The sequence below is a fragment of the Lonchura striata genome, chromosome 10, assembly GCF_050655825.1.
Source record: "Lonchura striata isolate lonStrDom1 chromosome 10, ASM5065582v1, whole genome shotgun sequence".
Classification (NCBI taxonomy): domain Eukaryota; kingdom Metazoa; phylum Chordata; class Aves; order Passeriformes; family Estrildidae; genus Lonchura; species Lonchura striata.
Window position 1 is genome coordinate 23,424,382 of NC_140712.1, and position 26,912 is coordinate 23,451,293.

General features: G+C 44.6%; 1 long non-coding RNA gene across 1 annotated transcript in view; it reads left to right on the plus strand.

The window, feature by feature from the left end:
• Positions 1-11,508, plus strand: part of LOC146766555 (uncharacterized) — a 34,502-nt gene extending 22,994 nt beyond the window's left edge. The window contains exons 2-3 of the long non-coding RNA XR_014957714.1: positions 4,837-4,989; positions 6,113-11,508. This is a non-coding gene — a long non-coding RNA (uncharacterized LOC146766555). The remainder of the gene's footprint in view (positions 1-4,836; positions 4,990-6,112) is intronic.
• The last annotated feature ends 15,404 nt before the right edge of the window (positions 11,509-26,912 follow it).

Consider the following 26,912-nt stretch of genomic DNA (forward strand, 5'->3'; position numbering starts at 1 on the left):
CAGACTTTTCTGATAGTGAAAAATAAACCTATAGGCAATTTGCTTGCCAGGAAGCCATGCAGAAGTAGGATTTGGGGATATTTTGGTTTTAATGTCTGACACAAAGGTGAGCAGGAAAGGGAATAGATGTCAAGCATTGGAATAGAATGCTCTGAAATGTGCCTTAGGTCTGAATATTTCTCTGATTTTTGGGAAAATGTAAATCTCCACCTGATGTGGAGCAGGTTCTGTCCATGCTTTGCACGTGAACAATTGTTGGTTAGCCAGAACCTTCACCTGGCACCCAAATTTTTGCTCTTCTGTGAATCTGAACTTGTCTGAAAGGATCTTTCAACTATCCCAAGGACTAGGTCTAACAGTTTTTTCAATTTACCTTTTTTAAAATGTGCTGAGAAGTAAAATTATGTTCTCTATCAGGTGAAATTATTCGTCTGTGCTAAATTCTGCTTTTGCATGTCTGCAAATACTTATGAGGGGGAGGTTTTTTTTCTCTGAGGTGGATTTACATGGTCAGTTGTAGGAAAAGCACAGGTATTTACATTTCTAGTCCACTTCCAGATCTTCAACTTGTCCTAAAAATTAAAGGTGTTTTGGTTTAGTTTTTAATAAGTATTTTTATAGTTTCCTGAAAAGCCTGAAATAAGGAATGAGTTACAAACATCCATCCAATTTCTTCTGTGTGCTGAAAAGTTAGAAACCTTTGAAAAAACTTTGTGCAAAGTTTTAAATTGGCATTTATAGTGTTTATCACTACTTTACTCATAATTAGTGTCTAAATTTGTCAGCTCATATGGCATAGTTGCAGCTTCTTAGAACAGAAATACTTTCTGTTTTCTCTCCAGCTGGTTTCCTGTAAAGGGCTGAATTATTCTAGATTTTATGGGTCATTGTTAAACATGGCAGGAAGGGTCATTGTTAAAAATGTTTTCAGAACTTTGATAACCAGTTTATCAACTGATTCACATGTTTAATCAGTTAATAGGTTTTCCTTTTCAGTGCATGGGAATTTCTTTGTTTATCTTAACTGAGTAACTGTTTCTACAGTGGAAAGAACTGTAGTTGACTGATAATCTCTTCAAATATCTGGAGTTTGCTCTTGTGACACAACTTGCATGGACAGATCCTGTACTGTTACTCCTGAGTCTGTGTTTATGGGGAATATTCCATCAGAACAAGGGTTTGCATGTGCATGGAAGCCCCACATGGTCTGGTATTCTGAGGACACAGGGCGTGGAGCAAAAGTCATCAGGCATTTTATGATTAGGCTTTTGAAGGTGTTTGTTTATTAAAAAAAGAGGAGTAGGTGCTTTTGAGAAGCGCCAAACATCCATGGTTCCTCCAACACCTTGTCAAGAAGGTTTTTTACAATGTACTTTATCAAAAGTGTCAAAGGGCACGTGTTTAGCATGAAATATCTCCAAGAATCACCATGCTGTGGCTCTCTGGGCACCTGTCTGGGGGCTGCACCACCTTTCTGCTGAAAAGCTTTTTTGCTAATCTCCAATCTGAGCCTGCCAAGGCGCAGTTTTTGATGTTGCCCCTTGTTCCAGCATCTGTCTTGAACAAGAAGTTTGGCTCTGTCATCACTGTAATTTCTCTCCAAGTGAGGGAGTTGTATCTATCTCCTCTTAGATAACCTGTTATTAAATCACCTTCTCTTCAGCAGGCCCAAGAGGCCAAGGCCACACTCAGATGAAGCCCTCACTTGCTGAGAGCACTCTTGGCTCGTATTCAGCTTGAAGAAGGTTTTTTTTTTTTTGCCATCCCCATTGTAATAAGGCCAGTCTGCTCCTGTGTTTATAAACAAACTCGAGGCCAGGCAGAGCTGTAAACTTTAGTTTGCTTTTCTCAGAAAATAAATTCAATTATGTTTGCTTTCTACGTAAAGCGTGACTTGGCATGGAATAATACACAGCAATAAAGTTGCAAAATTTGAGTTTACATGACATTTATCTGCCTTGAAATTGCAGATATTTGGAGAGCCCTGAAAACCTCAGTTGGATTCGCAGGAGAATGATGTTCATGGAGTCACAGCAGCTCCTGGGAATTGGCATTTGTGAGAAAGAGTCAGCCGCTTGCTCTGTGCATTTGGGATTTTTAGATATTTTCATTCCTGTTGCTACAGGAAGGAAATGTGTTGAGATGAACACGAGCCCAAGTAAAACCCAAATGTCACGGGAAACCCAGACATGGGGGTTTGGTTGGGATGCCCTGGGCTGAGGAAGGCACTGCAGACCTTGTGGCTCACATCTCAGCTATAAATTCCTCCCATAAACAGAAAAGAGGTGAAAGTCTTAGATTAGACATAAGAAAGGAAATTTTTCAATAGTGGTGGTGAAACACTGGCACAGGTTGCCCAGAGGGGTGGTGGATGCCCCCTCCCTGGAAGTGTCCAAGGCCAGGTTGGATGGGAATTGGTGGAAGGTGCTCATGGCCTTTAGAAGGTGCCTTCCAACTCAAACTATTCCATGATTCTATGAAATGAAATCTATTCTGTCCTGTTGAGAGAGTGCTGGGAATTCTGATGGAGAGCCTTGGTTGGGAAACACGACTGAGCCTGGATACGTCCCAGGAAAAAGGATTCTCCTGGAGCCTGCCAGTCCTGGGTTGTGTTAAGCCAGGGGAGGACTGTGCTGCCATCCCAAGTGACTGCTCTGTCACTGATGTGAGAGACAATGAGCAGGGAGGAGCCTGCAGGGATTTGTTCTTTCCTGTGGCCACCAAAAAGCAGGAGTTGATGGGAGAGAAGCAATGGAATCTCGTGGATGTGGGTGAGAAGAAAGCAGAAGGTTGGGTGAAGGCAGTTGTAAAACTTGTGCTGATTCAGCCACTGTTTCATATGGAGCATTAATTCAGTGTTTTATTTGATAAAGCAAAACTTCCTGAGCCTTGAGCAGGATATTGAACTGTGGATATTGAAAACCAGGGATTACCAGTCCTGTTTATGCTGTTTGAGTAGTTACCTGTTAGAAAAAATATTTTATCAAAAAAGATGCTTATTTTAAAAATACTGCTGTGAAATGTGGGGAAGATAAATTAAGTGTTACATTGGAAACCTTTTTTTTTTTAATTTATTGTAATTTTTCTGTTCTCTTCTGCTAAAAAACTCCTCTGTGGTGGAGAGCCAGAAGCAAATACGATCGTCCAATTTGTTGCTGGAGCTTTCTGAAATTTAAACCAAATTCATTAGGTACAACGTAGGTGTAGAGCGTGGGCAGTCATTAGGATTTCAACAGCAAATAATGCAGCCCATGAAACATCAGACTTATTTCCTTCTCATGTAAAACACAGTAATGCGTTTCACCCTGGCTAAATGTGCTCTTGAGCTTTTATGTCAGAGTGAATCATGATCTAACGCTCACCAGATTAAATCTAAACGTTGCAGTATTTCCTTTCTAATTCTGGCTCTTCCCGCTAGGATAATATTATTTGTCTCGTCAGTTATGTGCAAGTGTGAATGAGGAGATGTAGTTTGTACATGTGTGCAAACACCGTGGAAGCGCGGCCCGCGCCGGCCCCGCGAGGAGAAAAGCCCGCCGGATAATTAGGCAAAACGCATCATAAGATCCATGTCCATAGGGCCAGTGTGGCCCAGAAGACTTTTCTTTGTGTGAATTCCTGGGACAGGCGGGAAGGGTCTTGCTGCCTCTCCAGGGAGGACCTTTGGGCCCGTGCCCGGCGGGCCCCGAGCGGCTGCGACAGCGCGGCCACCGCGGCCACCTGCGCCGGCCTCGTTAGGGCCCGTCCCCAAGGCCGTCCAGCCAACGGGCCCAATTAGCGGCCCTGAAAGGCCAGCCAGCCATCACTAACACTCCAGATCAAATTTGACATCTTCCCCCGGCTCCCCCTGCCCCAAACTCCAATTAATTGAAATGGTTTTACTCGGGGACCGTGGCTCTGCTGAAAAGGCAGAGGACTTTGCTTGGGTAATCAGCTTAAATAGCGGCCCGTTTCCTGCCCTCGCTGCTCCAAACTTCCCATTTGGGAGACATAAATACTGGTTTTATTTTAAAATCTTTTTTATCTCCAATTTCCTCCAGTTTTTCTGATGGGCCTCGTACACGACTCCGTTTCAAAGGGCAGGATGGTGCAGGCAGTAAAGTGGATGCAGACAGGAACTTTTAAGTTCAATGTTGAGTGCCTTTATTGGAAGGAGGGGGTAATGAGGGGTTTCACATGGAAAAGGTACATCTTTTCTGATGGTCACAAACTGATAATTAGGAAGAAATCCACAGTTTCATTTCTTTTTATACTTTTTAAACACTCCTGCCTAAACAAGTATTTTGAATCTTCTGCTGCAGTTGCAGAGCCATAACTTTTTTGAAGTTCAAAAGAAGGAACAGCTCATTGTGTACATTTTTATAAATATATTCACCTGAAAACATGCCAAGGTCTAGGTCAGCTGTAAGATAAGCTGTGAAATGCCAATATTCTGTAAAGATAGAAGTTGTTAAAGAAGCATCTGTAATTCAGTATAATACATAGTTCAGTTTCTGCCAGGGTTTGATTCTTCACTTTTCATTAATCAAAGGAATTGCCATGGAGTGGATGAGCTTTGTGGGATCAGGGTCTTTGCTCAGGTGAAAGACTTGAGTGTGTTTAATTTTAGGAGGGTAAACTGTGGAAATATTCCTGTGCTTCAAATTATGCATGCACACCATTTTATTCCTGTATTCACCATGATTTTTTTGTTCCAACACACATAAACTGATGGGGAAATTCTGTTTTCTAGGAGGAGAATTGAGGATCAGTTTGGGATCACTGCTTTTGGGTGTGTTTGTTTCTTTTAAATGGCCAATATTTCTCCAACTTAACATTCTCTCATTTTCTTAACAGGCAGCAGCACTTGGCCTAGAGGAGAAGCTGCCCTCCAGCCACAATCCCACCCCGTGGCTGATCCAGAGCCTTGGGAATCAGGCACGTGGTGACCTCCAGAGATGGCAGCCAGCAGCAAACCCACAGGACCTGCAGTGACCCAGCACAGCAAAAGTCAGTGTATCACCCTCTTCCCAGCTGACACATCAGCTCTCAGAAATTCCCTCTCACCCTTTTTAGGGATCTGCTAAAACTGTCCCATGTTTTTACACCAAAGGCTGTAACGTGACACTGCACAGGAGTCAGAAAATCGTTCATGGACTCCACTCCGATTTCTGGAGGCAGGTACATGTCACCTGCTAGGGGAGGTTCAGCCTCTCTTTAAAGCCCCAGTCAGCACCCCTGTGACTGTTCTGGGATTTGCATGGATTGGCAGGAATTGCGTTAGGAACACTGTGGTTGGCAATCTGTGTTCAGGACACAAATGAGATCTCCTGAGGAGTGCTCAGAAGCTCCTCCTATGTCAAGGAGAAGTGACCTGCAGGAAAATCAAGCTTTTCATCCCACCTTTTTATTTCAAAAGAAAGGGGCTGGCTGGTGTTGATGTTAATCACATTATATGACTGGAAATGGCTTTGGATTCCACATCCAGAATTTCCCATCCAGCAACTGGACCCAGCTCAGCTCCTGCAAGGGCACTAAAATAAATTTACAGACATTCAAGACTTGCTTAAGAACTTCCAAACTCAAGCTTAGGAAGCTGATAGCAGTCAAGCTTTCCTAAGCATGAACATGTTAACAGTAATGGTTGAAGGGTAATTTTGTTGGGGTGGGGGAAGGTGTCATGTTCTCCGCCTCATGGCAGCAAAGCCAGGATCCCCTTCCATCTATCCCAACCAGAAATGGATAATACCTTTCCCTGACTGGGTTTTAGGGGAAAAGCATGCTGTGTTCCCAGGTGTTTGAGAATTGAAGAATTACCTTTTTTTAATGTATTTTATTGATGTCAGTTTATACATTTATTACCTTTTTTAATGTTAGCCCTGTGTGTTGCTATTTCTCCAGTGCCAGTTTTCTAGCACTGCTTAATGATGAATCATGAACATTAACTTTATATATGTGTAATGCTTTATATATACACACATATATATTTATATAAAAATCTGGGTGGTGCAGGGAGAGACGAATTCTGTCTGCTGCATCTTTTGTTTGGATCTAGTTGCCATAGAAACTCTAGGATCAATTTTGACAGATTAAAATACTACAAATTACACTGTCGGATGACCTCATTACACAGGGCTGGCACGTTGGATTGCAACATTGCTGAAAGGAAAAGCGTGAACGCTGCAGGAATTTCTGCTCCATGGAAAAATGTTATTTTTGGATTCTTCAGGAAGGCGTGCACATAAAACCACCGGTTCCCTGGTGAGTGACTGGTCCCTGAGACCAGCACAACTTTCATCTTAATTTTTGGTTGTGGTAGGTGATGTCATATTTGGCCATACATTTCCTTAAGCTGCAACTGGCATCTCACTAAGACCTTCATGTTTTCCTGTTAAACACTGAGGTAACTGATTTCTTACAGGAAGACCGACAGAATTAGTCTTTTTTCTTCCTTTTTTTGGTGTCATCTGCTACCTGTGTGCCTTGGTATTGAAACAGCTGACGTTGGTTTTGTGGTTTTTTACCTTCCTGATCAATTAAGATACATTGAACTATGCCTTGTGTTTCAAAACTGGTTCATGCTGGAAACAAATGCCCCTTTAATTCCTGAGCAGTGTGTTGTGGGACGGATTCTCAGTTGCAATAGGAGGTCCCTGCAGCATGGGGACAGCTGTGACATCTCGGGTTGCTCTGGGTTTTCCTTCCATCCCGTTTCCATGCTGATATGGGCCTTGCAGTTTGACTCAGGGAAATGTCTCATGCAACTTTATTGCTGTGTAGTAAGAGACACGTTTAGTCCTGGGTTTTATTTAGACCCATTTATATGTTGGTATTATTTGTACACAGGGAGACAATGTGTGTGAGTTGGCAAACAGTTCAGCCATTCTCTTTTCCTTCTAGTCAAGAATATTACTCTTGCTCTATCTAATCTAGAGTTGTAAATTGCAGCAGAGGTACAAATCCAAAACAAACATTCTGAAGAATTTGAATGGAGTAGAGCCCCAATTTCCATTTCTGTTCTCTCTCTGTTGTCCAATTTGTTAAACACAAGTGGTCCCATGTGCGAGTAGCATGACTGCCAGAAGCACTCTGCAGCCATCTGCTTTTCTGGTAAGTCTTTGATTATTTCTCTGTCCAGTTTTCTATCCAAAATTAAAACTGGCAACTCAATTGGTTGATTAATATTGTATTTTTTATCATATAACATTTCCATCTTATGGCTAGGAAATGTCAGCAAGGTCATAAAAAGCATCAGAAATGAACTTTCCTTCTCAAGACCAACTTTACCCTGGTAGGACTTTTTTACCACGTTGCTCCATTCCCTTCAAGAGCAGCAAGAGAATTGAATAGGAAAAGTTTTACTGTTTGAGGGTAACACTAAAGTGGAAGGAAAACACAAAACATCCTGGATTAATCTGAGAGCTGTCTTGGATATGGGAAGAACTGTCAGGCGCTGATATAGGCATTCACATAGAGCTGAACTTAAAGCCAGCACTGCATATAAACTCAAACTAGGGGACTAGAGGAACCACTGACCTGAGTCTGTGATTTATTTGGGCTGAACTGTGGGGTTTAACACATTGGAAGTGGAGGGGAAGGTGGCTCTGAAGGAGGCACCCCAGAGGATTCCTGGTGCATGTTGTGGGCAGAGCCCTTCTGTGTTTGTGCATGTTCAAGGTTTCCGTTCACGAGCTGCATCAGTTGACAGAAACTGAAAGGTTTTAGATGCTAAAAGCAGAACTGGAAACACTGTGAGACAAGCAGAGGGTGAGTGAGAACTCTGGGTCATTGCCCTTGTATTTATTTACTGCATGAACTCCCTGGTGCATGACACGGGGCTGTTGGATCGGAGCGTGCCGGGTGTGTCCGAGCTGTGAGCCAGAGGAGGCAGGAATGGATGAGCCCTGTAGTACAGACTTGGCCACTGAGATTGCATGAGAAAGAGTGACTGAGGATTCATTTGTTTGTTTTTTTTCCCCTTTTTAAATAAATTGCATCAGAACTTTGGTCTGATCCAGCTGCATCTTGGAAATGCAGCGTGTTTGCAGGACAGTGGTTGAAATCTCACGTGCCACATGGAGAGGTTTGGTGTTTGCAGCACCACCTCAGCTGCAGATGGGATGGGTGAGGAAGAGAAAGGCTCTTGAGTGCAAGCTCACCTTGTGAAATGTGCCATATTCTGATGTTATTGATGGGGAAGGTGGCTGGTCCCTAACACAACCTCAGTCCATACATTCATCCTTGCATTTTTCTTACTGTGTAGGCAGCACTAAAATGTCTCCTTCAAACCTAGAGATCTCTGGAAATTGAACTCTCTTTGCATTTCTAGGATTGCCCTCTGGCTGGGTGGGAGACACTGATTTTTGTGGCAATATTATGCAGAAAATCAGAAGTTGACCAGACTCTGGTGGTTTCAGGGCTGCAGTTGAGGGTGGGCAGCTCTGGCTGCAGCTCTCCATGCTCAGGCAGCTGATGGGTCCTCAGGGCTCTCAGAGTGACAGGGAAGGGCAGGCACTGTCCAAATACACAAAGATGCAACACATTCAAAATATTTTTGTTTTAAATTATAATGGAGGAGGGGAATAATTTAGCAAGTGGGAATGTGGTGGGAGCCAGCCAGGCTGGGCTTTGCTAATATCTGAATTAGGCTGTTTAAAAAAAGTTCTAAATCTGCCAGAAGATCCTGAAAGTTCAGCTCTCCCCAGTTTAAGTTAGTGGTGACAGGATTGGACCCTCTATTACTTTTTTATGTGGTGTTAAAAATGACTTTCCCATATTTCCCAAGCCATTATTGAATCTTTTTAAAGCACGTTGTGAAATCATTGTGTGCATTACTTATCCATATGTACAGGAGGGTAATACAATATTTGGGCTTTTCCCTTTTGTTTGGCTGCTGCAAAGAATAGCAAACTAAAAATCTTTCCTCCTCTCCCCATTTTGATTTTTTTCCAGGTAGAATAATGGCAGACATGCTCAGCTCAGTTCCATATAACATATTGCTTACTGGAATAACCAATTTAGTTCTCTGCCCATTTACTGTAAACTTGGGGGTTAAATATATTTGTGATTTCCTTTGAACCATTTATAAACAGGTTAGAAATACCATTTCATGATTCTATTAATAATCAGGGCTCTTTATATGGGTTCTTTAGGAACCTTTCTGTCTAGTAGGAACAAACTCTGATAAACAAACACCTCCAAACTCTTCCTGCTGCACAAATATTCACTGCATTGTTTTGGTATTCCTTAGAGCATTCTGCCTTTGGTCAAAATGTTATAGTCAGGGATACAACTGGTAATTGTTATTTCCAGGAAGATTTTTGTTTTATTGTTCTTTTAGAGTACAAAAAGAAGTCATTTTTGCTACAGCATTCATGTTGCATGAAAAAAAAAACACAAAAAAACCTTTAAATCTTTTTGGACAATTGTGAGAGTTGGGATTTTGGTGCCAGATGCAGAAGGCTGCAGGTTTGCCTGCTCTGCCTGATCCAGCAGAGCCAAGACAGTGATTCACTGTCCTGGACTTGGTGACCTCAAAAGGTCCCTTCACACCTGAATTATTTCAGGGTTCTGGAAGGTTCCTTCTGCTGCTCTGGCACTTGGGCTCCTGTCTGAGCAGATTCATCTCACTGCACCTGCAGAAAACTGAGAAAAAGACCTGAGGATTTGTGCAGTTGGCATTGAAGTGCTGATAAAAGTTAAAGCTGGTGTAAAGGAGCAGCAGGATTGTGTGACAGGAAGAAAAAAAAAAAAAAGAGAAAAGATTGGGACAGACCTTTCAGCAGCATCAGCTCTGCCACTGTGCTGACCTAAAATGGGTTTGGCTGTGCCAAACCTCTCCTGTCCCTGTGCAGGGTGTGTGGACACCATCCTTGAGCTGTAATGTTGATAAGAGAGTGATAATGTTGATAAGAATCTTCTCAGTTCTGCTTTGCCCTTTGAGAGGTTCAGGTACCTGTGCTTAACTCTGAGGGTTTCCTTGGACAGAAGGATGGGAAGTTCCTGAGCAGTGCTGGAACATCTGAGTGCCTTGTGACAGCACTGCAGAGAAGGGTGGTGTCACCCAAGAAATGATCTCCCAGAGCTGGAGGAGTTCAGAATAAATGTTTTCTTATTGCTTTCTTCCCTCTAAATGTAAAATTCAGGCACCAACTTCTCAGCTGTGATAACCTTTTCATGAACTGTCCTGGCACTTAGGCTTTCACCTGTTAAAATAAATGACATTTATTAAAAAAAACCCAGTCACAATAACACCAAACCCGTATTTTCTTAGGGTATAAATCTACCACTTCAATTGCAGGAGCCTGTCAGTGAATTTCTGACACCAAGTTATGTTATTTAATGAGTGCTATTAGGTAGTTCTGTCACTTAATAGGATTGAGGGTTGGAAATGCCATGTAATATCACTTCACTGGAGAAAAAATCAACAAACAGCCCTCACTTAAAACCTTGTGTTGCCTTTGAAGTTGGTCAGAGCTGCTGTCACTTCAGAGGGAACCCGCAGGGCTGTTTTCACTCCCATTTTAGGGGAGGCAACAGTTATTCTTGGCAATTTACAGTAGGGGCACTCAGAAAAATCTCCCACCATCTGACTGGGAGTGAGGAAACAGAATAGTTATGGCAAAAAAAGGGGCCTTGGCAGGCTCCTGTCCGTAATTATCATCTCGTTCAAGGAAATGGGAATATGGGCTCTGCCCAGGAAAAGTGCTAATGGCCATTATTGTCATGGGCTGTCATTTGCACTCAGGTGCCACCTAAAATCCCTGGGTGAGGTCTGGGCTGCCTTCTGTCCCATGGAATTAGTGGGAGCTGGTTTTATCCTGACACCCTGGTGGTCAGGGAGTCTCCTGTGTCCCCCGTGTCCCTCTGGCTGCATCTTTATGGGAAGAAGGTGTTTAAAAAAGTGACAACAGGCAGGAGATAGCAAGATGGAGACTTGGCAGCTGAAATTTTGATTCAGGTATTACTTTGCACACCAGGGCAACTTAAATCCATCAGATTTTTATCTCCTGGTGTTTTCCCCTGTAAGGAAAAAAGGCTTTTTTTCTCCAGAGAGAATTCCCCACCTCACTGAGAGAACAGACACCAAGTACAGGTACTCCTGAGGAGAGCAGAGGGAGGAAATGTCCTCCCCTTGGAGCCTGAGTGTGGTTGGTGGCACAGTTTTCATCCAAAAAGTCAAATCCTCCCTTTGATCCTGGTGTCCAAAGTGTAGCAAAGGAACTAAAATCCCTCTGCAGCAGCTGAGCAACTTAAGTGGGTTAAAATCAGAAAGATTAGATTCCCTGGGAAAGTTTAATGGAAAAAGGTGTTTTGCCTTTCCAATTAGTTTCATTTGGAAGTCCCTGGGAGGGTGCTGGGGTTAAACTCGCTGTCAGTACCTTCATGAGGAGTCCCACATTTCTTCAGATCTTTCCTGAACTGGGCTTCCTGTGTTTGCAGGCTGTGAGCTGGTGACTGGTGGAGAGGATGACTCTGTGTTCCTTAAATTCTGAATTTCCCAAGGCTGCAGCCCTGTGTTGACACACAGGATGCAGTCTGTACTTTCTGGAGCCTGTGTGCAATAGCAAATAAAATCCCTAACCATTTGGAATAAGGGGAGCTACAACATTATATCCAAACCAGTTGTACTGGTTTGCTTCTGTAGACCTACCAGACTAGGGGGTGAAATGAAAAATGCTGGCTAAATGGTGAAATATGTGTAATAAAATAACAATTAAAGACATCAAAACTTTTTAAAGCTTGGCTGTGGAGGGCTGGGGATGGGCCCTGTGTGTGTACCTGGAGACAAGGAACATTCCAGCAGTGAAATACAGCTGCCCTGACATCCCTGACACAAGTCTCTCTCACCTCGGGGCAGCCAGGATTCCATCACAAATCCCACTGAGCCCATTTCAGCCTCCACAGACTCCGTGCAGTGGAAGTGAAAAGGTCCTGTACAATGGATCCAGTGTTTCCAGAGGGATCTGGAAGCTGGAAGTTGATGTTCTTCAGTCCTAAGCTGTACTTCAGGGTTTGAGATACACTCAACTTCTTCCTGTAACAAATCAGATTTGTCATTACTTGCAAAAGTGCTGATCGAGACCTAGGGAGAAGTTAAACCCTCTACAAAACTTCATGAAATAATACCAATGGCAATGTTTAAACAGAGAATTAGGCTGCAATATCCTTATTTCTTCCCTTATTTCAACTATTTCCCTGTGTGTGGCAGGTTTTGGCAATAAATCTGGATCTGGGAATTGAGGGTCTCTTAAAGACAGGACTTCTTACATTTCATTTTAGATGCTTCGGTTTTGCAGAATTATTTGGATTTCTGTGGGGCTGTTAATTAGTTGGTGTCCAGTTCAAAGTGGTTTCAAGTGGGATTTGTGACTCAGGAGAAAGTGGACTAGGCAAAAAATGGATTTGTCAGTATTAAGTTTGTGTTCTGTTGCAGCTGAAGACAGACTGCATAAAACTTGTCCTGTGGATCAAAATAATGTGTGTGTGTGGAGAGAGAAATGGAATCTCAGGGTGTGAATCCTCAGCATGAAGAAGGTTTATTAAGTGCATATCTTTTTTTGGACCTTAACACTGGCATCTAAATAGAAAGTGCCCAGCTAAGCTCAGTGAAGTCCTGTTGGGATAGGTCATTTTTGGAATAATCCAAACATGACTTGGGCCAGCTCTTTCTGTTCAGGAAGCTGCCCAGGTCCCTGATTTAAACCAGACCCTTTTTAAAGGGATTTTCTGTGTAAAGAATTGCCATGTGCAACCTCGGCATGAAATCGTTGCACAGATGGCTCCACTGTAGGGATATCCAGATTGAGCATACATCTATTCCCTCTGATTCATTTATTTTTGAATTCATGGAGCCCTGAAATCTTGAGGGCAAAGTTTCCCGTGGGGAGATGTTCATGCAAAGAGTGAGATGGGAAGTGAGTGAAGGGTGATGTTTGTGTGCCTCAGGGACAGCTGCTCAGCTGGGCTGACAGAGTTAACACTCATCACATCACCCCAGAGCCAGCACAAGCCTTCTGCCTCTGCAGACATTGACCATTAATATTTTGACACATATTTTGGTTCCTTCATCTCAGAAAGCAATTACTGTGTCCAGTAAATCAAAACCACGACCGTGCGAGGCCTCACCCTGACGGGACCACCTTGCTAAAACCACACTTAATGTGATTCTAATTGTGCAACATGTGTTGATGAGGAGCTGAGATTTCAGTGTCCTTTGTGAAATGTCATCCTTGTACCTCAGGGGCTCTGAACATGTGTCAGAGTGGGGTGTGAGGGAATCCCTCCTGGTGGGAGAGGCACGAGGGGAAGCTGGCCAGCAGCAAGGGGCAGTGTCACTGAACTGTGCCTGTCTGAGTGCTGCCAAGGCTTTGTTCCCTGCTTCATCCTGAAAAACCATTCATGAGGTTTAAACAGCACTTCTAAAGTGCAGCATGAGCTGATACAGCACAGTGAACCAATGGGAATCTGAGAGAAAGGAGTACAGGAGTATTCTGTAAAACACTCCGAAACATCAACAATCATCTTCTTTTGAATTCTCAAATTTCTTACGGAAATCCATTTCTCTTTTAGAATATCCTCTTTCTAAAAAGATGTATTGTTTTGGAAAAATGCCCAGAGTGCAGTTTGTGGTGGTGTGTTCAGAAGATGTTCCCAAAAGCAAGCAAGGCTGCTGTTAGGTGTCACTTCATCCTGAAATAATGAACTGCTGTTTGCACAACAGAAATCCCATCCCACTCTCCTCATTTTCCAGGTGTTTGTTGCTGCTGCCTCCCTTGCTCCAGCATCAGGGCAAAAACCTAGACCAGAAAAGAGATCCAGCTACGAACTAGCCAAACTATAAATAAATCAACTAAGTCCCCAGGTTGGCTTTAGGCCAGGCTGGAGTGCCTCTGCAACTTGCAGCAGGACAGAACCTTTAAAATTTGCCCAAAAATCTCCAGGTGGGAGGCATGCTAAGGAATGGGAGGAAATTTCCCAGGTGGGAAATGCTGAGGAATGTCCAGGTGGGAGCCATGCTAAGGAATGAACCACTGGAAGTTTGCCTCCTTTCCCAAAGGAGCTGCTCCCTGGCCAAGGTGAGCCACAGCCACTCACCAGAGCAGCTCCTCCACCTGGGAGCTGCCCTGCATTGACATTTTTTCCATGGGCTCAGGCTGGGAGAGACAGGTTCCTTCACATTCTCCTGGATGTGCATGAGAACAGCCTCCAGGAAGAGCTGGAGACTCCAGAGGCTCCCGTGGAGCAGCTCTGGTGTGGGAGCCCCGAGCGGCTGCTCGCGGGGCTCTGGCTCCTGTCCCAGCTCTCGGGATGCTCCTGTGCAGAGGCTGGAGGTGATTTACAGCTCCTCTGTTGGGAAAACAGCACTTGTGTCAATGGGTTTTCCTAGATAACCAGGAAATTTTGGAGACGTCTGGGAATCCTGGGTGAAAGACTTTAGATATTTATTTATTTTTCCATTTGAAGCAATGCTCCTCCTACTTGTATCCTAAATAGGAAGCATTTCTGTTTCAGAAGACTTTTTTTTTTCATATATTCTGTATAAAAGAAACACAAGGGTGAATTTTATCCTCCATCTCCTCCCAGACATCCCTGGTTATCCGTACATCCGTATTAATGGTCTGGTTTGGATTTTAGCAGATACATGACTGATTTTTTCAGTTCTGTTATAAGGGGAGGTTCTGGCTACTCCAAATCCAGCTGCTGACGTGGGGTAGGGATGGCTGGTGGTGAGACCCCGAGCAGAGCAGAGCTTTTCCTGAGCCCAGAGCCATTAGGCTGAGCCTGCTGGGTCCCTTCCAGCCAGCCTGCGTGATATTTCCTCTGCAGTTTCAATTGGATTAGATATTCATCTTCTCTTCCTGTCCCAAACTGTTGTTCAGTGCTGATGTGTCCTCTTAAGCCACTGCCAAGTTCCAGCACAGTGGTGGTGAAGCCAGTCCTAGTCTGTGCTGGGGCTTTTAATCTTTGGGAGAAGTTTAACCCTTTGTATCCGTTGAAATCAGCGGGATGTTTGCATCTTAATGGCTTTGGGAATTCCAGCTCTGCAGCCACTGAAAGGCCAAGGCAGCTCCAGACCCTCTTCCCTCTGTAAGGTGCAGAGTGATTATTTAGAATCTCTTTGGGAATGTCTGCAATAATAAGGGTTAATGTTTCTCTGGCAATTTAATTGGCAAAAACGCTTCATAAATGGCTATTGTTTTCCAAAAGGAGCAGATTCCTTGTGCTGTTGGGTTTTAAAATCCTTGGAGATACAATATATACATACACCACACTTGGTTATCCACATAGACTTAGTTTATTTGCATTTGCCTGCTTAGTGCAAACTCATTACTCTCCAGGAAAGTCCTCTGTTGACACATAAAGGCACTGGGGAAATACAATTTTTTTTTTTTTTTTTACAATAAAGTCTTGTATTCATATAAAATGTTTCTCATTGGTAAAACAAAATAAAGAACCCAGAAGCACTGGCATGCAGAAGTTCACAGCTTTTAATACAGTACATGTGTCATAGCACAGTGTGGCCACCTAATGAGGGGCCTAATACATTTTAAAAGTCTAATAATAACAGGACAGCTCAATGACTTTGAAAAGCCTTAAAAACTCATTGTCTGAGAGCATGAAGATGAATAACAAATAAGCTGAAATGTATTTACCTTTAGAACAATATGTTTTGTTCCTGTAAGTGCAAGCCTTTGATCCATTGAAAGGGCTCTGCTCATTTCTAAGGCGGGAGTCAAACAGGAATTCAAATTTTAAAATTGGTTAAGGAACTGTATGTACAAGAGCATTTTGCAGTTAGAAAAAAAGGCTGAAAATGCAGTAACCTGCTGCATTCTTTGGAAAACGTACCCCTAAGAGAGAGTTGAGATTCTGGGAGCTACCACACACAGTTTTCAGTGTGCATTGCAGATCCCAGAATGGTTCGAGTTGGAAGAGACCTTAAAGCTCCTCTCATTGCACCCCTGCCATGGGCAGGGCCACCTTCCACTATCCCAGTCCCAACCTGGCCTTGGCACTGCCAGGGGTGGGGAGGCCACAGTGATGTGTCCCCGCTCACAGGGAGTGTTGGGGAGGATGCCCAGGGGTGGGGAGGCCACAGTGAGGTGTCCCCGCTCACAGGGAGCACCGGGGAGGATGCCAGGAGGATGCCCAGGGGTGGGGAGGCCACAGTGAGGTGTCCCTGCTCACAGGGAGTGTTGGGGAGGATGCCCAGGGGTGGGGAGGCCACAGTGAGGTGTCCCCACTCACAGGGAGCACTGGGGAGGATGCCAGGAGGATGCCCAGGGGTGGGGAGGCCACAGTGAGGTGTCCCTGCTCACAGGGAGTGTTGGGGAGGATGCCAGGAGGATGCCCAGGGGTGGGGAGGCCACAGTGAGGTGTCCCTGCTCACAGGGAGCATCGGGGAGGATGCCAGGAGGATGCCCAGGGGTGGGGATGCCACAGTGAGGTGTCCCTGCTCACAGGGAGTGTTGAGGAGGATGCCAGGAGGATGCCCAGGGGTGGGGATGCCACAGTGAGGTGTCCCTGCTCACAGGGAGTGTTGGGGAGGATGCCCAGGGGTGGGGATGCCACAGTGAGGTGTCCCCACTCACAGGGAGCGCTGGGGAGGATGCCAGGAGGATGCCCAAGGTCAGAGCCCCTGGCTGAGGCTGTGCCCTGCCCCAGGGCACTGTGCTGGGGGATCCCTGTGCAGCACAGAGCACACACTGTTCTGCAGCTCAGTCTGCTACTGGCTGCCACATTTACAGAGAAGCAACACCCTGCGTGCCAGAATGACATCAATGCCAGTGCTTTCCTACAGACTAAACCTCACACCGGGGAGGTGTGATTACCTCATGCTCACCTCTGCACCTGGGGAGCACTGGAGGCCAGCAGAGAGGCAGAGCCAGCAGAGCTGCTGCCCCTGGCTGCTTTGGGGTGTGCAGGGCAGAGTTCAGGGCAGGGGCACCGCGCTGCTCCCAGCCCTGCTCTGGGTTTGTGCAGCTCAGGCTGCCCAGCAGTGCCCAGAGCCAGCTCTGCCTGCCCCAAGGGACCAGGCTGTGCTGGGCAAAGGGAGAGGCCCTGCTGGGTGCCCCTGTCTGCAGGGCAAGCCTCGTGTTCCAGCGGCGTGACGTTGTTGTGTGCTGCCGTGGGGTGTTGGTTCCCCCAGCTTTGACAGAGATGGGGGTGGCTGAGATGTGTTTGAAAAGATTTTATTCTGTCATCGGTTTCAATGAAGGATGAGACAGAAGAGATTTAAAACTTATCACTGTTCCATCCAAAGCTAAACTATTTCTTGGTTATGATACTTTATAAATGTTTTGCAACCTATTAACTTTTGCCACACAACGCTGCTATTACTTCTGACACTAATCACAGAAAAAAGCTGTGTGAGCCTTCTGTCAAGTTTTGAGAATTCTTTACAAATCCATTTCTCACAGTGGGGCTGTCCAAGCTCTGTCACCTGCCCATGCAGAGTCCTGGTCAGAGCAGAGACAAAACAGGAGCTTTCCTGTAGGGAAGGACAGGAGGTGCTCAGAGACAATGATAACCAGGTCAGGCCAGCTTTGCTAGGACAAGAAGGACCTTTTTGGCCCAAGCAGGGTTTTCACAGTCTTTTTTATTTGTTGTTGTTTGTGTTAAAACTGGTTGATTTTAAATCAGAATAATCTTTCAAGAAAAAACGAGAATGCATTTACCTTTCATGAAGTAAAAGTTCCTTTCTCACTGTACTAAGCAATGAAAGGCAAAGCCATGACTGTTCTCCCTATGGAACAGAAAGCTGACCTGTGATAAGGACCCCTCTGCATTCCTTTCTGCTCCACTTTTGCAAGGCATTTTGAGCTGAGTGATGTCAGAGGCAGCAGGAAACCAGGGCAGGCTATGGGACTTGCTGAATTTAGAGAAAGTGCTGCAGGGTCTTCTCCAAAAGCAGCAAAACACCCCGAGTGTTTCCCCAGAGCCATAAATCCAGGTGGATTCCTGGTATCTCCAGAGCCTTGCAGCTTTCCCAGCCATTCCAGAGGTGACTGGAGGATGCCCAGTGCCTTCACTCTCATGTCACCTGCTCTCTGATGCTGTTTGGGAGCTGGTTTTCCAAGGAAAAGTTGCTTTGTTTCTGTGTGTGTTCACAGACAGACACAGCTGAAGCTGTCACTCAAAGGAATTTAACACTCCCCACCTTCTGTGATGCAGAGAAGCTGCCCTGACAAGGGAGATGCCAGGAATATTTTGGGTTTGACAAGCTCTCACATTTTGCTAAACATCCCAGAATCCACACAGGACTGAGGCACCACTGTGACTCCACCACAGGCTGTGTCACAAACCAAACTCATCCAGGTTTCCCCAATTCCTGTGTTCCCAAATTACTGGGTTTATTTTCACCCATCTGCCTTTTTGGTTGGTGCTCCTCAAGAGTTTTGGGGCTCCCTCCTTCTCTCTGTTCTTTTCCACTGTTCCTCAAGTCTTGCCTGCCCTGGTAAACCAGAATATTTTTACATAATTGACTTAATTAGCCCAATCAAAGGAGCGATGGCGCAATGAACTGAATATTCAAGCTTTCTTCTAGAAGAATGAAGCTGTACATGTTCTCTGGGATTACAGCTCTCCTTTAATCCCCTGCCAAGCACTTGACTTGGTTTGTATCGTGACTTGATAAAGAAATGACATCATTAATACAATAATAACAAATCATTTCTATGTAAATCAGGGGACCTTCTACTTGGATCATTTTAATGATTGCCCTCCAGCTCACTTTTTCTTTCAAGCAGCATCTTTGCATCCAGTAATAACTATTTGTTAATTTAATTCACATTATCTTGGACTTGATGAAGTAAGCAAATAGGGTAGAACACTTCAGAAGCTTCAGAATCCAAAGAAATCAGGTGTTATATTGCCTTTTTCAGGTTCTTGCAGTTTTGATTCAAGTTTTAATTTTGGGGTTTTTCCCTGAGTTTTTGAGATTTAGAATCCAAAGTAATCCTTTATTATTGTTACCGTTCTACAATACCAAGATTATTTTATCCTTTCTATAGGAAAGCAATGTTTCTTACAGTTCAGGTTGTCTCTTCAGAAAAATATGAGGTTTGTGGGATGATCTGAAGTCAGGTGAAATTTGTTTTGATGGAGAGCATCCATTGGGGGGAGTTTCCTGTCAGCTGGGACTGGAACCGAACCTTCCAACCTCTTTTTCTGCCTCTGCCTCTAAGTCACTGTCTGGATCTTGTAATTTAATTAACTTTTTAGCATTTGCCTGCAAAACAGGAATGATTATTTTATCCTCACAAAGGAGTGTTAAGAAATTTAATTAAGTTCTGCCTTTAAAGTGCATCCTTTCATACACTACAAAAGATCAGTGAGCTAACATATATCACATGCATTACATATAAATAGCTTTATTCCACGAGCATTAAGGGAATGTGTACTTTGGAAAAGGCCTTTGTGTGCATCTCCACTCGTGGCAGGATTTTATGTCAACTCATTTCTTTGAGTAATTAATTCCTTGTTGTGCCTGAAATACAAAGCTCCTCAATGAGCAATGTGCAGGTGATAATTAACTCTGTTCAGTGACAGTCTGAGCTACCTGATCATGGCTGATATTTTAGGGATGGGCAGTGAGGAGCTGAAATCGTTTTTTTAAAAGATGATTTAGTCCTGTAGGAATGCAGTCATTTGAAAAGTACCTATGATAGATGGGGAAAAAATGCTTCATTCTTCCATAACGAGGTCTCTGCAATGGTTCCCTGTGATCCACATAACACATGTCAAAAACTGAGTTGACGTGGCCCAAGGCTTGGCAGCTTTCAGTGCCAAAGCCATGCAGTGCTCTGAGGAGCTGGCAAGGTGCTGGGGCTGAGGCAGCCCACACTTAGGTGATAATTTATGGCTACCTGTAACCTCCTCGAAATAGAAACCATTCATATTCTCTCCAGGGAAGGGAGAAGTGACCAGACAAGGTGAGTTCAGCCAAACCAAGACTCCATATAACTTTACAGAAGACAAACGCTCTCTGGTACTGACATTAACAATGCTGTGGGCTCTTAGAAAGGGTTCGCCCGTAGGTTTTATTTATTTTAGTATTGTTTGCTTGTGTAATTTCAGAAACTGGCCATTTATAAGAGTTGAAGTTGAGTTTTAACTCTTGGACTTTGATTCTGTTTATTTAAAGCATAAAAAGGCCTCAAGAGCAGCCCAAGCCAGTGCAGGGCCTTGCAGTGGGGTCCGTGCTCTCCTGAGGGGTGACTTGCTGATAATTCCAAACGTGTGTGACTGACACCATCAGCCCCTGATGCTATCAGAGTCTCTCCAGAGCTGCAGAATTGCTGCAGACTCTCTCCTGTGCTTTGGCTCTCCCTGGAGAGCTCCTGCCCCTCTCTGGGAGCTTTGGGGCGCTGGCAGGGCAGGCAGGGACCACATCCCCCAGGGCTGGGGGTGCTGCTCCACTCCTCAGCACGGGGCTGGGGACCCTGGGGACACCCTGGTGCTTTGGAAGAAATCAGTGAGCAAGAGTTCATCTAAGTCCTTGTGCTACTGGGACTGTGCCACCCTCCAGGTGTGGAACCTTCCAGGAAGAGTCTGAGCCTTTCTGGGAGATCAGGTGAGCTCAGGCTGTTGGAAAGGAAGAAGGGAGAGTTCTTCCTCCATTCACAGCTCCTCAGTGTCCTCACTCCATTTATGATTCCCACAGCTGGTGGTGTAGAGGATTGGGATGTTATCCCTGCCCATAGTCACACACTGGGGTTAACTGGTCCAGATTGAGAATCTCAGCTTAGATCTGCCTTTTCCTCCATCCTTATTTATTCATGTGCTGAGATCAAGGACTGCACCTCAAATTCCCTTAATTCTGTGGGTGCTGATGTTAATTTTGGTCTGAGCTATTCTTTGCTCTGCTGTTTGTCCCTATGTGCTGTTTATCTCTGGACATCTGCATATTTATACATTATTATTTATGGAAGTTCTTCCTCATCCTCCTGAAGAGAGTGAAATACTGGAAGGGGACAGGGACTGTTTATTCCTTATACAAAGTAATGCAATACAGCTTTTAGATATCCCTGGAACTCAGATCATTAATTCCACTGTGTTTAACCAGTGAGGAAAACTTTATTGTATAACTGTTCTTTGTGGTTTATTAACTTCTCTTTTGTGGACCAGCAGGTTCAAGTCTTCTCTCCCTCTTTTTTCTTATTCTTTTTTTTAAGTTTTCTTTTTTTGTAACTGTTAAGCAATTCCACCTGGAGATGTGAAAACTTCACAGGCTGTAAAGCTTATATCCTGCAAATCTCCCTATCCAATATTAAAACATCTAAAGGAGGGGAGGCACCGTTGAAATATTTTGAGCTATGTTTAGGAATGAACACAGGGATTGGATTTATTCAACAAAATAGCCTTTGTGGTTTTAGGCACAGCCCAGTGAATGAGTCTGGTTGCAGTGGAAGTATGGAAAATATCTTTTACCAGGTAGTGGGATGAAAGAACTTCTTTAAAACTGGGTAGAGTTAAAGCCAAATGGAAAAGATCTTAAAAGCAGAAGGGACAGTGGCCAGAGCTGCCACTGCCTTGTGTAAATCCTGGAAGTCCTTCTCTCCCACTGATGACCTTTGAAAAGATGCTTTTCCTTGCAGAGGGGAAACATCTGTTTCTCGTGTAAGTTAATACTTAACCTAAGATACACAGTAGAAATATCTTATCAAAAATAGGATGGAGGCAAAGACTGCAGGGATTGCTTTATCCATATGGAATCAAGGTGGTGCTTTCACATCAAGGAGAAGAATGTGGATTTTAGGTCCAAAACTATCTTATAATGGGATGGTTTGTGTGTATATTTGTGCCTGTATATGTAATTAATAAAGCTTCTCATAGGTTATGTTTTTGAAAGCACTGACCTTTGTGTTGTTACTCTTATCCTCAGATTTATTTGATATGCTTGGGAGGGTCTCTGAGTTACACTGAGTGTCACTTGTTTCTTGCTAACTTACAGGAAAATATTCCAGTTCCACTCCAAACCCTCCTGCAGTTTCCCCTGCCACCACACAGCAGTGCATGCCCTGCTCCTTGGGACAAAGAGGGAATGCCAAAGCAGATGGCACTGCAGGGATCTAGAGCAAATCCACACAGCATGTTTATAGATGTGCTTGCTGAGCAAGGAAAACCAAAGTCTGGTGTCACAGGACTGAAAAAGAGCATGAGAGTGCACAGTTGTGTTATTGAAGTCTCACTGTGTCTCTGCTGAAGTGTAGGCTGCAGTATGTGGAGTTTTGTGGATCTTTATGCCTTAAAGGAAAACCTTAGAACTTGTTTTCTTTCGTGTTGCCATAACACTTTGTATCTTAGCAATAAAATTTGGGTAAATTTAATGTTATCACAAGAAATTTGTGCTCCAGAGATTTACTGTTCCACTCCCACAGTGCCTTTAAACCCCATGTCAGGAGTAGGACAGCAATTCCTGGCCTGTGTTAGGACCAATTTACCTCATTTCCTCTGCTTCAGCAAAGTGAGATTGAAGAGGTTAGAAAAATAACAAACATAAAACGAGGAGGAAAGTGATTGCCAGTCTGTGTGAATGATTCTGCCCAAGTCACCGTGCAGGACAAACCCAAAGGTACTGAGGGGAAATCATTCTGCTCTGGTACTCCTAAGCAGGGCCCTGCTGGAACCCAGCTCGTCCCTGTTGTCACATCTCATCTGGGTGTCTTTAACATGCAGTAAAATATTGCTGTGCTGAGGACCAAAAAAACCAAGTGGAAAATGTACTCATCTGCATCCCTCACTTATGCCAAAGAATTTTTCATTCCCACCTCAGCTCTAATTTGAAATGTGTTAAATAAAAAACTCCAGGAGAGTATCCAGAATAGATAGGCATGTTTGGGTCAACCTACAACTTGGCATTGCCATGGGCCTCATCTCTAATTACTAAAGAAATAGTGAGTTAGTGAGTTAAAATACCCAGTGACTGTGATCTAAATCATTTCCACTCTGGATACTGGACTGAAATAAAAAGGGCTTTTCATTAGCGTGGCGCAGATTTAGTGTCGTGGGACACAGTTTGTGCTTCGCAGGAAGCGTGGTCAATGGGCCATTAAGTTCTGAAACAGGAGGCAAGGCATCCTCTAATGCTGCTGACAATAAATATTGGGGAATGGCTTAATATGGATTCATGGCAGCCATGCCACAGCCACTCAAGGAAACTCAGATTTGTGATCCCTGAATGCGCCCGCACGGCCTCCACATAATGGAGGGATCGTTTGCAGGTCCCGAGGGAAATCTTTCCTTTCAGCCCTGCAAGATGAGAAACCCACTGGGAACTCTAACCCAGGGTAGGATTGAGTGGCAATTACTTGTGTTGGGGGATTTGCTTTTCCCTCGTGGAAAATTAAAATGTTCCAATTAGAAAACAGTCGCTGAATTTTGGCGGTTTTCTGTTTAAAAACAAGCAAACAAACAAAGCTTCGGAGGAAGATTCGTACCTTGTGGGTGTGCAGGGAAGGCTCCAAAGCTGGGGAGAGCAGCACTGGAAAGGGGGAGGATGGGAAGAGTTTCTGGGCTGTCACTGAAGTAGGTCTGACTCCACTTGTGAGTTCTGTGCTTATCTGCAGCCTCAGCTACCTGCGTGCCCATGCTGGGAAGGGAGGCCACCCCACATGGGAGAGAGCTGCTCATTTAATTTGCTGTGTGTGTGCAGGATATTAATCCTTCCTCTTTATTCTCCACGTGGGCAAGGCCATCCTTGCAGCAAGCAGTGAAAACTCCAGTCTGGACATCCATTTCTCATGTGTTTGCATGGTTTTCACCAGTTTTTCAACTGAATGCTTCACTAAGATGATTGACTTTTCCCAATGTTTCCAATCAAGAGAAATGGGTTTTTACTATCATTTAGAGGTAGCTCAGGATTTTTTCATAGAATAAATACATATAAAAATAAACCAAGCAAATAATGGTGCCTAGTCTGAAACAGTTAGAATCCAAATTTTTTGGAATGTGTGTCATCAAACACTTTAATGCAGCGCTTAACTTTATATTCCTTTCCAGAACAATTGGGGTTTAAATGACTGTGAGCAATTCAGCTAGAAAAAGACACTTGCTTGGAAGATCACAACCCAAATGTTGAAAGTAATCAAAGAATAATTAGGAGGAAATAGTATTTTACAAGCCAAGCAATGCTAGTAGCAGGCTCTGGGGATGGCTACAAGTGAATGCTACAAATTTCTCTGATTTGGAGGAACTAAAAGCATTGTTTGATGGGCAGTTCACATCCAGCCTGCACCTTGTAGAAGTCACAGGTTGTGCCAAAGGCTGCCCCCTCACTGAGCCCATCCCTCTCAGCCCATGTTCAGAGGGGCAGTGCTGGGTCAGCTCTGGGATGTCCAGATGTCCCCCCCAGCTCTGCTGCCCCTCACTCTGTGAGCAGCACTGCGAGGGGAGCAGGAAAAGCTTGACACAAAATCTATATAGGCAGAGGCACATATGGGGCATGTGGATGAATATGTGGGCAAAAAAAGAAAAAAGAAAGCTACAGCTCAATCACTGCAGGACTATTTCTCTCAAAGAAATTATTTAACTCTCGAAGAATGTAAAAGTGTGACTCTTAAATGCCATTAAAATCTGGTTTTCTTCAGGCCTGGCTTGGCCTGGCAGCTATCCCTGCTGCATCCCAGGGGAGCACAGCTGGGAGAGGTGGCCAGAGCCACTGCTGGACACTGAAACTTGGGGGCTGCTTAAAAACCTTCTTAAGTGGCTGAAATTCTCAGAGAAACTTAAGTCACATGGGCAAAGAGAGTCCTGGATCCGGGGTGGGCTTAGCTGTGGTCCAGTGGGCTCACAGAACTTTGGGAATAGCCCAGGCAGGAGCTCGGGCTGTGCATCCCTCCAGCCTGGGAGCCCCTCCAGCATTCCAGCAGCTTCTGTGCCCAGAGCAGATGGAGGCAGGACCTTATCTGGACCTGGCTCTGGAATGCCATGGCCTGGGGGAGGTTGGCCCAACTGATTTGGGGTCTGATTTGCTCCTCCAGTCCCTGCCCCAGGCATTTGGGGCTCTCCCTCTCCAGGGCACCACAGGGGCTTGAGGCCAATGTTTACCAGATGCTGGCAGAACAAAAGGTACCTTAAAAATCCATTTCTTCAGTAGTGAAGGAATTCTTTAATAAGGCTGGAGAAATACCATGGCTGCCTCAGCACAGCCCTGGCAGGAGTTGGCATCTCTAGCCAAGAAGTCGAGCTGAAGGCAGAGGGGGAGAGTGCCTGCCATGCCAACCAGTGAGGGGAATGAGGACACAACAAAGTCCCACCTGCCTCCAAACCATTGAAAAATGCCCAGATAAGTGACAAAAAGCAGCTGTTGGAATTGTGCAGCTCTTTGGTGGCCGTCCTTGCTGCCACAGCTACACCCAGCCTGCAGCAGTGGTGGCTCCCAGCACCTTGGCTGTAGCCCTGCTTTCTTCAGAGCATGGCAAGGTGGTTTTTATGGATGTGAGCTCCTCAGATTGTGCCACACTGTTGAAAACATTTGGAAATGGAGCTGTAATGCAGGAGCTGTGCAGCTGTTCTAACAAAGTCTCCTGGACTTTGCCCATTTTGAAAAGTTTTTATTCAGGAAAAGAGTGATGCTAATGGGAATTAAAAATCCGAAGGCAGGAGAATTTGTCTAAGCGAGGGCTGAGCTGGAGGGAAGAGCCAAAATTTGCAAGGAAACATTTTGCTTGGCTCCAGGAGCACGTAATGGCATCATGTGGGGATGTGGCACCTGGAATCCTCTCCTAGAGAAAAACACAGGACACTGGCTCTCCCAGACAGGCCTGCAGAATTCCTGGGATACAGGAAGGCACAACACAGCCCACAGAGTGTGGGGGAGCTGCTGCCCAATCCCAGACTGGAGTTCCCATACTCAGGAGTTGATCCAAGGGTTTTGGCTTGGTACCAGCTGAAAAGATGAGGTGAATGTTTTTAAGGCAGCTGTGAAACTGGAAAGCAAGAGAAGAACAAAAATTGCCCTTCAAAAATTAAGATTGTTGCCTGTTTCCAGCTTCTCATGAGCACCAGGGCCACTTTCATCTGCCTGGCAGGAGGGTGAGCCCTGCCTGGTGTCCTTGTTCCCAAAGCTGGAGCCTGGAGAAAGGATAAAGCCTCTTCTGCATGTCCCCCCTGCCAGGGGGGCCATACCTGCCACACATCCTGGGAAAAGATGAACCTGGGGAACATCCTTGGCAGAACTGGTCAAGGAAAAAAACTTCCAGTGGCTGTGAGAGCTGCCGGGGGGCTGCCTGCTGATCCTTTGGTTTTGGAATAACAAACTCACCTTCAAAATGTAAAAACTGAGAGTGTGTTTCTACCCAGGGTGTTTCAGTGCTTGTATGGAAAACAATTTTCTGCTCACTGTATTGATATGTTTGGAGCTCTGTGCAAAGAGTTAAGTTATTGTATATTTTAGTTTTTTAATTGACTCCATATCTGCTGGCAGCAGAATAGACATTGATCTGGTTTTTTCCTTCACTTTATTTAGGAAAATACAGCACAGAGTGTTTACTCTGCCTCCATACAGCATTGCTTTGTAGGGTGAAAGTGAGGGCGAGACCACAGTGAAGAATTCCCTCATTGTCAATTTTAAAGGCTTCATAATAAATGGTAGGCTTTTCTGGATGGGAATCAGAAATGTTTTCATGACAGTGTTTTGCTTAACTTTTTGTATTCAGCTGGGATTTTCTAAACCCTTTTGAATTTGCTGGTTTGATCATTTAAACATCTTCTTTCTCGCCACCAACTACTTGATCAAATGACTGCAGTGACACTGTACCTGACAGCTGCTCAATAGGGATTTGAAAAGCTCAAACTTGTGAGTGTAAATTAAAATTTAGTTGTACCAGGCAGCATTTCCCTGGAGACAACATCTAGCCTGCCTTTCAGGGGGAGAGGATGAGGAACTGGACCTGTAATTCAGCATGGAGAGAGGCAGAACTGTGTCC